Here is a 13,460-nt window from a genome sequence, read left to right as displayed (position 1 = left end):
GTAATAAATACGTACAAACATATACACAGATGGCAACATATCGAGACGGTCCCTCCCCAATAGTGGGCTATTGTTGTTGCCAACTTGTCCTTCCCAAGCGCTCAGCACAGTGCTCTGCACACAGTAAGCGCTCAGTAAATACGATCGATTGATTGTCGTGGAGAAGGGGGTGTCGGGGGGGCCACTGACCTCCCTTGCAGGGGGTGCGGCGCTGGCTGTGCTGGGCCCGGTAGCCCTCGACCACCTCCCAGGCGCCGCTGCGGTCTAGTCACTTCACTTCTCTGTGCCTCAGTTACCTCATCTGTAAAATGGGGATGAAGACTGAGCCCCATGTGGGACACGGACTATGATTAGCTTGTATCTACGCCCGTCTCAGTACGCGGGAAGGGCTCAACAAATACTTTTGATAAAATGATAAGTACAGAGCCGATGCCGGGAGCAAAGTTGCCGGTTTTATTCGCTTTCCGTCTTGGCCCCAGTTTGGCTAACGTTGGGCCCGGATGAGAGATTTTCGGGCCCTGACGCTCTGTTTGTTGGCAGGGTTGATGGATTCTCCGCTTCTAGGTTTCACGGGACACGGATACCCGTAACCAGATGCAAGCAGTTTGGGTTTATTCTGCTTTTAGACAAGTTATTGAACTGGAGAACTATTTAGAGGGGCAACTGGGCCTCTCCCTCCTTTCTCATGGCCTGAGCCCTCCTGCTGCCTGAACTTGCGCGGTGGCATTGCAGCCTCCTGTCCAGCTTGAAGTGGGCAGGGAACGTGTCTGTTGTTATCTCGAACTCTCCCAAGCGCTTAGTACAGTGCTTTGCGCATAGTAAGTGCTTGGTAAATACAATTGAGTAATCCCAGCTCCATCACTTATCTGCTGTGTGACCTTGGGCAAGTCACTCCACTTCATTTTATTTTCTTAGTATGTTTGGTTTTGTTCTCTGTCTTCCCCTTTTAGACTGTGAGCCCACTGTTGGGTAGGGACTGTCTCTAGATGTTGCCAATTTGTACTCCAAATTTGTCTGTCAATTTGTCACTCCACTTCTTTGGGCCTCGGTTACCCCATCTGTAAAGTGGGGATTAATAATAATAAAAATGATGGTGTTCGTTAAGCGCTCACCATGTGCACTGTTGTAAGCGCTGGGGTAGATACAAGGTTCACAGGTGGGGCTCACAGTCCTCATCACCGTTTTACAGATGTGGTAACTGAGGCCCAGAGAAGGTAAGTGACTTGCCCAAAGTCATACAGCTAACTAGCGGCGGGGCCGGGATTCAGCAGCACGGCTCAGTGGAGACAGCTTTGGAGTCAGAGGTCATGGGTTCAAATCCCGACTCCGCCACATGTCTGCTGTGTGACCTTTGGCAAGTCACTTAACTTCTCTGAGCCTCAGTTCCCTCATCTGTAAAATGGGGATTAAGACTGTTAGCCCCACGTGGGACAACTTGATCACCTTGTATCCCCCCCAGCGCTTAGAACAGTGCTCTGCATCATCATCATCATCAATCGTATTTATTGAGCGCTTACTATGTGCAGAGCACTGTACTAAGCGCTTGGGAAGTACAAATTGGCAACATAGAGAGACAGTCCCTACCCAACAGTGGGCTCACAGTCTAAAAGGGGAAGACAGAGAACAAAACCAAACATACTAACAAAATAAAATAAATAGAATAGATATGTACAAGTAAAATAAATAAATAGAGTAATAAATATGTACAAACATATATACATATATACAGGCGCTGCGGGGAAGGGAAGGAGGTAAGAAGGGGGGGATGGAGAGGGGCTCTGCACATAGTAAGCGCTTAATAAATGCCATTATTATTATTATTATTATAAACCCATGACCTCTGATTCCCAAGCCTGTGCTCTTTCCCCTGAGCCACGCCGCTTTTCAAGCCTGGGAGTCCCATGTGGGACAGGGACCGTGTCCAACCTCATTAGCTGAGCTCAGTGTGGGCAGGGAATGCCACTGTTTATTGTTGTAGCGTACTTTCCCAAGCGCTTAGTACAGTGCTCTGCGCACAGTAAGCGCTTAATAAGTGTGAAGGAATGAATTAGCTTGTATCTATACAGAATGAATGAATTAGCTTGTTTCTACCCAAATGCTTTAGCACATAGTAAATGCTTAGCAAGTACCACGAAAAAATAATAATTTGGGGTTTTGAGGTGAAAGGAGGGGAGGCAGGCTGATCTTGGGAGAAGCAACACGGCTTAGTGGCAAGAGCCCGGGCTTTGGAGTCGGAGGTCGTGGGTTCTAATCCCGGCTCCGCCACTTGTCAGCTGTGTGACTTTGGGTAAGTCACTTCACTTCTCTGGGCTTCAGTGACCTCATCTGGAAAATGGGGATTCATTCATTCATTGTCGTATTTATTGAGCGCTTACTGTGTGCAGAGCACCGTACTAAGCGCTTGGGAAGTACAAGTCAGCAACATACAGTGACGGTCCCTCCCCAACAACGGGTTCCCGGTCTAGAAGGGGGAGACAGACAACAAAACAAAACACGGAGACAGGTGTCAAAGTCGTCAGAACAAATAGAATTAAAGCCGGGGATAGAGTCTTCTCTCTCCTCTAATGGTGGAAGCAATCAATCAATCAATCGTATTTATTGAGCGCTTACTATGTGCAGAGCACTGTACTAAGCGCTTGGGAAGTACAAATTGGCAACATATAGAGACAGTCCCTCCCCAACAATGGGCTCGCGGTCTAGAAGGGGGAGACAGACAACAAAACGAAACACGGAGACAGGTGTCAAAGTCGTCAGAACAAATAGAATTAAAGCCGGGGATAGAGTCTTCTCTCTCCTCTAATGGTGGAAGCAATCAATCAATCAGTCAATCGTATTTATTGAGCGCTCACTATGTGCAGAGCACTGTACTAAGCGCTTGGGAAGTACAAATTGGCAACATATAGAGACAGTCCCTACCCAACAGTGGGCTCACAGTCTAAAAGGGGGAGACAGAGAACAAAACCAAACATACTGACAAAATAAAATAAATAGAATAGATATGTACAAGTTAAATAAATAAATAGAGTAATAAATACGTACAAACATATATACATATATACAGGTGCTGTGGAGAAGGGAAGGAGGTAAGATGGGGGGGATGGAGAGGGGGACGAGGGGGAGAGGAAGGAAGGGGCTCAGTCTGGGAAGGCCTCCTGGAGGAGGTGAGCGCTCAGTAGGGCCTTGAAGGGAGGAAGAGAGCTAGCTTGGCGGAGGGGCAGAGGGAGGGCATTCTACTGAAGCAGTAGGATAAAGGCTTAGAACGGTGTTCTGCACATAGCAAGCGCTTAATAAATGCCATTTAAAAAAAAAGGGGGGGGCCAGGAGACCCTGATTGTCACCGAAGGACGTAAGAGAATTCAAATGTAACAAGTGAAGCTACCTCATTGAAGTCCACAAGGCTGGTTTACTGGAAAGGTAGTACCATACTTAAAAAACTACAATAAAAATCATTTCTGTCAAGTACCATACTTAAAACAAAAACTACAATAAAAATCATTTCTGTCAAGTACCATACTTAAAACAAAAACTACAATAAAAATCATTTCTGTCAATCCTGGCTCTGGAGGACGAAAAAAACCGAACCTACCTGACGAGTGTGAGCTCCACGTGGGGCCACCCGATCACCTTGCATCACCCCCAGTGCTTAGAACAGTGCCTGGCACATAGTAAGCGCTTCTTTTTTTGTCTGTCTCCCCCTTCTAGACTGGGAGCCCATTGTTGGGTAGGGACCGTCTCTATCTGTTGCCGACTCGTACTTTCCCAAGCACTTAGTTCAGTGCTCTGCACACAGTAAGCACTCAATAAATACGACTGAATGAATGAATGAACAAATACCATCACTATTATGGCTCAGTGGAAAGATCCCGGGCTTGGGAGTCAGAGGTCGCGGGTTCAAATCCCAGCTCCGCCACTTGTCAGCTGGGTGACTTTGGGCAAGTCACTTCACTTCTCTGGGCCTCAGTTACCCCATCTGGAAAATGGGGATGAAGAGCGTGAGCCCCCCCGTGGGACAACGGGATTAGCTTGTATCTCCCCCAGTGCTTAGAACAGTGCTTGGCACGTAGTAAGCGCTTAACAAATACCATCACTACTATGGCTCAGTGGAAAGAGCCTGGGCTTTGGAGTCGGAGGAGGTCATGGGTTCAAATCCCAGCTCTACCACTTAGCTGGCTGACTTTGGGCAAGTCACTTCACTTCTCTGGGCCTCAGTTCCCTCATCTGGAAATGGGATGAAGACTGTGAGCCCCCCGTGGGACAATCTGATTACCTTGTATCTACAACCAGTGCTTGGCACATAGTAATCGCTTAACAAATGCTATTATTAACAGCCCGGGCTTTGGAGTCAGAGGTCATGGGTTCAAATCCCGACTCCGCCAATTGCCAGCTGTGTGACTCGGGGCAAGTCACTTCACTTCTCTGGGCCTCAGTTGCCTCATCTGTAAAATGGAGATGAAGACTGTGAGCCCCCCGTGGGACAACCCGATCACCTTGTACCCAGTGTGGTTCAATGGAAAGAGCACAGGCCTTGGAGTCGGAGGTCGTGGGTTCAAATTCCAGCTTGGCCACTTAGCTGGGTGACTTTGGGCAAATCACTTCACTTCTCTGGGCCTCAGTTACCTCATCTGTAAAATGGGGATGAAGACTCCGCCAACTGTCAGCTGTGTGACTTTGGGCAAGCCACTTAACTTCTCTACATGCCTCGGTAAGAAGCGTGGCTCAGTGGAAAGGGCCCGGGCTTTGGAGTCGGAGGTCATGGGTTCAAATCCCAGCTCTACCACTTGTCAGCTGGGTGACTTTGGGCAAGTCACTTCACTTCTCTGGGCCTCAGTTCCCTCATCTGTAAAATGGGGATGAAGACTGTGAGCCCCACAGGGGACAACCTGATCAGCTTGTAACCTCCCCAGCCGCTTAGAACAGTGCTTTGCACATAGTAAGTGCTTAATAAATGCCATTACTATTATTATTACCCCAGCGCGTAGAACAGTCCTTGGCATTCATTCATTTATTCAACTGTATTTATTGAGCGCTTACTGTGTGCAGAGCACTGTACCAAGTGCTTGGGAAGGACAAGTTGGCAACATATAGAGACGGTCCCCACCCAACAGTGGGCTCACAGTCTAGAATGCCAGTACCATTATTATTATTACCCCCCAGTGCTTAGAACAGTATTTTGCACATGGTAAGTGCTTAATAAATGCCATTACTATAATTATTATTACCCCCACAGCGCTTAGGAGGGTGCTTATTACATAGTAGATATTTAATAAGTGCCATTATTATTATTATTACATCCACCCCCAGTGCTTAGAACGGTGCTTGGCACATAGTAGGTGCTTAATAAATGCCATTACTATTATCATTATTATTATTACACCTCCCCCCAGCGCTTAGAATGGTGCTTTGCACATAGTAGACATTTAATAAATGCCATTGTTATCATTATTATTATCATTATTATCACACCCACCCCCCTAGCGCTTAGAACAGTGCTTGGCACATAGTAGGCGCTTAATAAATGCCATTACTATTATTATCATTATTATCACACCTCCTCCTCGGCGCTTAGGATGGTGCTTTGCACATAATAGGCGCTTAATAAACGCCATTAATATCATTATTACCACCCCCCCACCCCCCAGCGATTAGAACGGTGCTTGGCACATAGTAGGCGCTTAATAAATGCCATTACTATCATTATTATTATTATTATCACACCTCCCCCCCAGCGCTTAGGACGGTGCTTTGCACATAATAGGGGCTTAATAAATGCCATTACTATTATTATTATTACCCCCCCACGCTCCAGCGCTTAGAACGGTGCTTGGCACATAGTAGGCGCTGAATAAATGCCATTACTATTATTATTATTATTATTATTATTACTCCCCCCCCCCCCCACGCAGCGCTGAGGACGGTGGTCGGCCCACGCCGTCACTATGGCGGCCCAGCCCGAGGGGCCGCGGTCCGGCTTCCTTGGGGGCGGCTCGGTGTCCATGGTGACGGGCGGGCCGGAAGTGGGCGTGTCCCCCGGTGAGGGGGGGCGGTGGGCGGGGCGGTGGGCGGGGCAGACGTTTGAACCGTCCAATGGGCGAGCCGGCGTCGGCGTCCCGGAAGCGGCGCCCGGCTGCGGGCAGCTGGGCCTTCGGGCCCCCGGCCCCGCCGAGTCTCCATGGCGCCCACTCGCACCTCAACCCCTGCCTGACGAGCCGACTCTGGGCACAGCCCTGCCGCTGCTGGTGAGACACACACACACACACACACACACACACACACACACACACACACACACACACTCTCTCTCTCTCTCTCTCTCTCTCTCTCTCTCTCCCTCTCCCTCTCCCTCTCCCTCTCCCTCCCTCCCTCCCCCCCTCCCCCTCCCTCCCTCTCTCTCTCCTTCTCTCTCTCTCTCTCTCTCCCTCTCTCTCTCTCTCTCTCCCTCCCCCTCCCCCTCCCTCCCTCTTTCTCTCCACCTCCCTCCCTCTCTCTCTCCTTCTCTCTCTCTCTCTCTCTCTCTCTCTCCCTCCTCTGTCTCCCTCCCTCCCTCCTCTCCCCCCTCTTCTCTCTCCCCCCTCCCCCCCTTCCCCCCTCCCTCCCTCCCTCTCCCCTCTCCCCTCTCCCCTCTCCCCCCTCTTCCCTTCTCTCTCTCTCTCTTCTCTCCCCTCTCTCTTCTCTCCTCTCTCTCTTCTCTCTCTCGCTCCCTCCCTCCTTCTCTCTCTCTTCTCATTCTCCTTTCTCTCCCCTCCCCTCTCTCTCTTCTCTCTCTCTCCCCTCCCCCCTTCCCTCCCCTCTCTCTTCTCTCCCCCTCTCCCTCTCCTCCTCTCCCTCTCCACTCTCTTCCCCCCTTCCTCCTCTCCCTCTTCCTCCTCTTCCTCCTCTCCCTCTTCCTCCTCTCCCTCTTCCTCCTCTCCCTCCTCTCCCTCCTCCCCCTCTTCCTCCCCGCCCTCTCCCTCCTCTCCCTCTCAATCAATCAATCAATCGTATTTATTGAGCGCTTACTGTGTGCAGAGCACTGTACTAAGCGCTTGGGAAGTACAAGTTGGCAACATAGAGAGACAGTCCCTACCCAACAGTGGGCTCACAGTCTAAAAGATGGGCCCACAGTCTCCTTCCTCTCCCTCTCCTTCCTCTCTCTCTCTCCCCCCCCCCCCCCGGAACGCACACCCCCTCAGAACACCGCCCCCCCCCCCCCCACCTTCGGCTCCCTCAGAATTTCCCGTCACCTGACCCCGGGTTACTTTATCTCTCAGGGTCCCTCCATTCCCGCCCCCCCCGCCCCCCGGCCCCCTCAGAATGTCCTCCCTGGCCCCAGGTTACTTATCCCTCAGGGTCCCTCCATTCTCCCCCCCTCCCCCCGAACGCACACCCCCTCAGAACACACACCCCCTCGGCTCCCTCAGAATTTCCTATCAATCAATCGTATTTATTGAGCACTTACTATGTGCAGAGCACTGGACTAAGCGCTTGGGAAGTCCAAGTTGGCAACATAGAGAGACGGTCCCTACCCAACAGTGGGCTCACAGTCTAGAAGACTGACCCCGGGTTACTTCCTGGCCCCAGGTTACTTATCTCTCAGGGTCTCTCCATCCCCCCGCCCCGGAATACACACCCCCTTGGCTCCCTCAGAATTTCCTATCTGACCCCGGGTTACTTATCGCTCAGGGTCCCTCCATTTCCCCCCACCGGCCCCCTCAGAATGTCCTCCCTGGCCCCAGTTACCTATCAGGGTCCCTCCATCCCCCCCCCCCCCCCCCCAATCAGGACCCTCAGAATGTCCTCTCCAGCCTCGGGGTGCTTATCATTCAGGGTACCCTCCATTCCCCCCATCAGCTCCCTCAGAACTTCCTCTCTAGCCTCGGGGTGCTTATCATTCAGGGTACGACCCATTCCCCCCAATCAGCTCCCTCAGAATGGCCTCTCCGGCCCCGGGATACTTATCCCTGGGGATCCCCCCATTCTCCCCCCCCCCCCCCCCCCCCCCCCCCCCCCCCCCGCCCAGCTCCCTCGGAATTTCCTGTCTGACCCCGGGATACCCATCCCTCAGGGTCCCTCCATTTTCCCTCATCAGCTCCCTCAGAATTTCCTCTTTGGCCCCGGGTTACTTATCCCTCAGGGTCCCTCCATTCCCCCCCATCGGCTCCATCAGAATTTCCTCTCGGGCCCCTGGGTGCTTATCATTCAGGGTACCTCCAATTCCCCCCCCTCCCCATCAGCTCCAGCCTTGGGGTGCTTATCATTCACGCCCCCCCCCCCCTCCCCCCCCCGCCCCATTCTCTCCAATCAGCTCCCTCTGAATTTCCTGTCTGACCCCGGGATACCCATCCCTCAGGGTCCCTCCATTTCCCCCCATCAGCTCCCTCAGAATTTCCTCTCTGGCCCCGGGTTACTTATCCCTCAGGGTCCCTCAGTTTCCCCCCATCAGCTCCCTCAGAATTTCCTCTCTGGCCCCGGGTTACTTATCCCTCAGGATCCCTCCATTCCCCCCAGTCATCTCCCTCAGAATGTCCACTCTGACCCCGGGGTACCTATCCCTCAGGGTCCCTCCATTCTGCCCCATCAGCTCCCATAGAATTTCCTCTCCGGCCCCTGGGTGCTTATCATTCAGGGTACCCCCAATTCCCCCCCCCCATCAGCTCCAGCCTCGGGGTGCTTATCATTCAGGTTCCCCCCCACCCCTTTCTCCCCAATCAGCTTCCTCTGAATTTCCTGTCAGACCCCGGGATACCTATCCCTCAGGGTCCCTCCATTTCCCCCCATCAGCTCTTGCAGAATTTCCTCTCCAGCTTCGGGGTGCTTATCATTCAGGGTGCTCCCTATTCCCCCCTCCCATCAGCTCCCTCAGAATTTCCTCTCTGACCCCGGGTTACTTATCCCTTAGGGTCCCTCCATTCCCCCCCATCAGCTCCCTCAGAATTTCCTCCCTGACCCCGGATTACTTATCCCTCGGGATCCCCCCCCATTCCCCCCCATCAGCTCCCTCAGAATGTCCTCTGTGGCCCCGGGATACTTATCCTTCAGGGTTCCCTCCATCCCCCTCAGCCAGCTCCTTGAGAATTTCCTCTCTGACCCCGGGATACTTATCCCTGGGGATCCCCCCATTCCCCCCCATCAGCTCCCTCAGAATTTCCTCTCCTTCCCTGAAGTGCTTGTCCTTCAGGGTGCCCCCACACCACTCCAGCTCCCTCAGAATGTCCTCTCTGACCCCAGGATATTCATATCCCCCCTTAGAATCAGCTCCTTCAGAATTTCCTCTTTGGCTCCGGGGTGCTTATCTCTCTGGGTCATTCATTCATTCAGTCGTATTTATCAAGTGCCTACTGTGTGCAGAGCACTGTACTAAGCGCTTGGGAAAGTACAATATAGCGGTAAAGTGACAGGCCCTGCCCAGCACCAGCTCACAGTCTAGAGGGGCAGGGAGGCAGACATCAGTCCAAGGAAACAGACATCAATATAAATAAATAAAATGATGTACAGAAGTGCTGTGGGGTGGGGAGAGAGGGGAAGAGGCAAGGGAGCAAGCCAGGGTGACGCAGAAGGGAGTGGGAGATGAGGAAAAGTGGGGCTTAGTCGGGGAAGGCCTCTTGGAGGGGATTACACTCCCCCCCGCCCCCAGCTCCCTCAGAATTTCCTCTCTGACCCCGGGCTGCTTATCCCTTGGGGTCCCCCCATTTTCCCTTGTCCCCTTCCTCTGAAATTCCTCTCTAGCCCCAAGATATTTATCCCTTGGGATCCCCCCCATTTTCCCCATCAGCTCCCTCAGAATTTCCTCTCTGACCCCGGGATACTTATCCATTGGGATATCCCCCCCACCCCTTTCCTCCTAGCAGCCCCCTCAGAATTTCCTCTCTGGCCCCGGGATGCTTATCCCTCAGAGTTCCCCCACACCCCCTCACCTCCTTCAGAATTTCCTCTCTGGCCTCAGGGTGCTTGTCCCTTGGGTCCCCTCCTAGCCGGGGCTTTTCCCCATCAATCAGTGCTATTTATTGAGCGCTTACTGGGTGCAGAACACTGTACTAAGTGCTTGGGAGGGTCCAATATAACAGAGTTGGTAGACGGGTTCCCTGCCCACTTCAGTCTAGAGGACCGTATCCCCATCCGCACCCTAACTAACCCCCATGCTCTTTCCTCCCCGGGATTTCCACTGTGGGCAGGGAACCTGTCTCCCAACTCTGTTGTGTTGTATGCTTCCAGGCGCTTAGTACAGTGCTCTGCACACAGTAAGCGCTCAATAAATGCCATTGATCGGGCCCTCACTCTCCTGCTTCCCTCCTCTTACCTGGGTATTTAACCCTTCCCTAACCCTACTTAAGTGTTTTTTCTCAGCCTCCCCCAGGATCCGTATCCACAGCACCTCCCAGCTCACCTGCACAAGACACCCCCCCCATCCTCCCATCAGTTCACACAAATCACCTCTCTGTCTCCCTCTCTCTCTCATTCATTCAATCGTATTGAGCGCTTACTGTGTACAGAGTACTGTACTAAGCGCTTGGGAACTACAAGTCCCTCCCTCCCCCTCTGCTGGAGCCTTCACCTTTTCCCTCTCTAGACCGTAAGTTCATTTTAGGGAATGTCCCTGCTAATTCTGTTGTACTCGTCTAAGCACTTAGTACAGTGTTCGGCATACAGTAAGCGCTCAATAAATACCACTGATTTTTCCCACAAATCCAAACTTAGCCCCCTCTGTTACCCCAAACCAATCAATCAATGGTATGTAGTGAGTGTTCAGAGTGTGGAGAACTCTGTACTAAGCGTTTGGGAGAGTACAATGCAACTGACCTGGTAGACATGTTCCCTGCCCACAGTGAGCTTAGTCTAGAGGATTAAACCCTAGCTCCTTTCACCTCTAGAAGCATGACATCCTCGGCCTCCTGCTCCTCATCTCCACAGGCGAATGGAGCCCAAGAGGACATGGGGTAGCATCCCCCTTGTGACCTGGGAATGTGTCTGTTTATTGTTATATTGTACTCTCCTAAGCGCCTAGTTCATTACTTTGCACACAGTAAGCACTCAGTAAATACGATTGAATGAAATGATGAATCCCCTCCCTATGCATTGCACTATCCCCGTGATAAGTAAAAAAATTAGAGTAGCAGCGTGGCTCAGTGGAAAAAGCACGGGCTTTGGAGTCAGAGGTCATGGGTTCAAATCCCGGCTCCGCCACTTGTCGGCTGTGTGGCTTTGGGCAAGTCACTTCACTTTTCTGGGCCTCAGTTACCGCATCTGTAAAATGGGGATTAAGACTGTGAGCCCCACGTGGGACAACCTGATCACCTTGTATCCCCTCAGCTCTTAGAACAGTGCTATGCACATAGAAAGCGCTTAATAAATGCCATTATTATTATTATAAGAAGCTTCCACACCCCAGGGAGCAAAGCAGGCTCACTCTATTGTACTCTTAGTGCTCCACAAATAGTAAGCGCTAGTTGACTGATTGACTCCTGCCCCGCTTCTTGCCCGGTGCTAAAGTGTTTCCATGCTGGTGTCATAGCTCCTCAACTTTAAGGGAGGGTGCAAGGTGTCTTATGCCCCCGATCGCCATACATATCCTAGGCCTGTTACCCAAGAAAAGAAGATTCCTTCCCGACTCGACTATAAGCTCGTTGCGGGCAGAGAATGCCTGTTATATTGTTGCATTGTACTCTCCCAAGCGCTTAGTACAATGCTCTGCACACAGTAAGCGCTCAATAAATATGACTAACTCAGCAGAAAAGAATTCATCTCCTCCCCTCTTCAGCACGACCGCTCCTTTCTCCCCTTGACAAATCGGAGAGCCACCCAGTCGTTGAACTGGACGGCTCTCCCCGAAGCTTTCGCCGTTCCAGAGTGGATTTCTCACGTTCTCGGTAGCGTCCCTGCCCGGTTCGGCCAGCATCAAGCTCTCGCAGAAATCCCGCCGGGGTGTCTTGGCCGACAGCACGCCAGCTTTTATTACCCTAACAACTAGCAGGGAGCTTGGGGTGCTGTTGCATCATCATTGCCAGGCAATAAAGCCTAGAATGTTGTTATAATGGTAACACGGGACAACCTGAATACCTTGTATCTGCCCAAGTGCTTAGAACAGTGCGTGGCACATAGTAAGCACTTAAATACCATTATTATTATTATTGTTATAATTGGGTTGGACACAGTCCCCGTCCCATATGAGGCACACAGTCTAAGGAGGAGGGAGACGGGCAGGTGCTATCTGCCCATTGTCACTGAGAGAACTAAAGTCAATCAGTGGGATTTATGGAGCGCTTACTGTGTGCAGAGCACTGCGCTAAGCCCTTGGGAGAGTACAGTAGAACAGAGCTGCCCACAACGAGCTTGCCAACAGGACCGTATTTATTACTCTATTTATTTATTTATTTATTTTACTTGTACATAGCTATTCTATTTATTTTATTTTGTTAGTATGGTTTTGTTCTCTGTTTCCCCCTTTTAGACCGTGAGCCCACTGTTGGGTAGGGGCTGTCTCTATATGTTGCCAATTTGTACTTCCCAAGCGCTTAGTACAGTGCTCTGCACATAGTAAGCGCTCAATAAATACGATTGATGATGATGATGACCACCATCCGGACTTTCCGTTCCTTCTTTTTAGCTCGCTCTTTTGAGGTTTGAAATTACCCGCCCACAATAGAATTCAAAAAAAATAAATAAATCCCAATCCCGTGACACCAGTGTTCCCGAATTTGGACCTACAGGGATAATGCCCGATCTGACAAAAGAGAAGAACTTGGTTATGCAGTCCGTTAAATGTTATGGACCTGGGGTGAATGAGAGGAAAGCAGGAGAGAGGAGGAAATAGTCTCTGCCTGGAATGGCCATATAATATGTAGGAAACCAAGAGGAGGATATTTTGACACTGAAGGATTTCAGTTCAAGGAGAGCCGAGCGCGAGGCAATTAGACACTCTGCTATCTGGGTGAGTTTAGGTTGCCTGGAGGCAGAGACGGGAAGCCTTAGGGGACCAGTGTCCTTCCCTCCTAGCCCAAGAATCCAAGAATTTTCATCATTTATCCCAAGAGAAGCAGCATGACCTAGTGGAAAGAGCACGGGCCTGGGTGTCTGAGGACCTGGCTTCTAATCCCGACTCTGCCGTGTGTCTGCTGTGTGACCTTGGACAAGCCACTTCAGTTCTCTGTGCCTCAGCTACCTCATCTGTAAAGTGGGCCCTCAATCTGCCTCTCCTGCGTAGGCTGTGAGTCCCATGTGGGCCAGGGCCTGTGTGCAACCTGATTAACTTATGTCTACCTCGGTTCTTGGCACCTTGTAAGCGCTAAAGTGCCAACAGAATAATAGTAATCATGCCATTTTGTAATTTTTTAAAAATATTCATTCAATCGTATGTAGAGGAACAGATCAACTGAAAAAATATTGGAGTGTAGTAAGTCTGGATTTGATAAGCTAGGTACTCATAGTGGAAAATTAAAGTGAAACCTTTTACTCCAACAAATACTAAAGGGAATTTAAATGAAGAGGTT

The sequence above is a fragment of the Tachyglossus aculeatus genome, chromosome 4 (genome assembly GCF_015852505.1).
Source record: "Tachyglossus aculeatus isolate mTacAcu1 chromosome 4, mTacAcu1.pri, whole genome shotgun sequence".
Lineage (NCBI taxonomy): Eukaryota > Metazoa > Chordata > Mammalia > Monotremata > Tachyglossidae > Tachyglossus > Tachyglossus aculeatus.
This window is presented reverse-complemented; position numbering follows the sequence as displayed.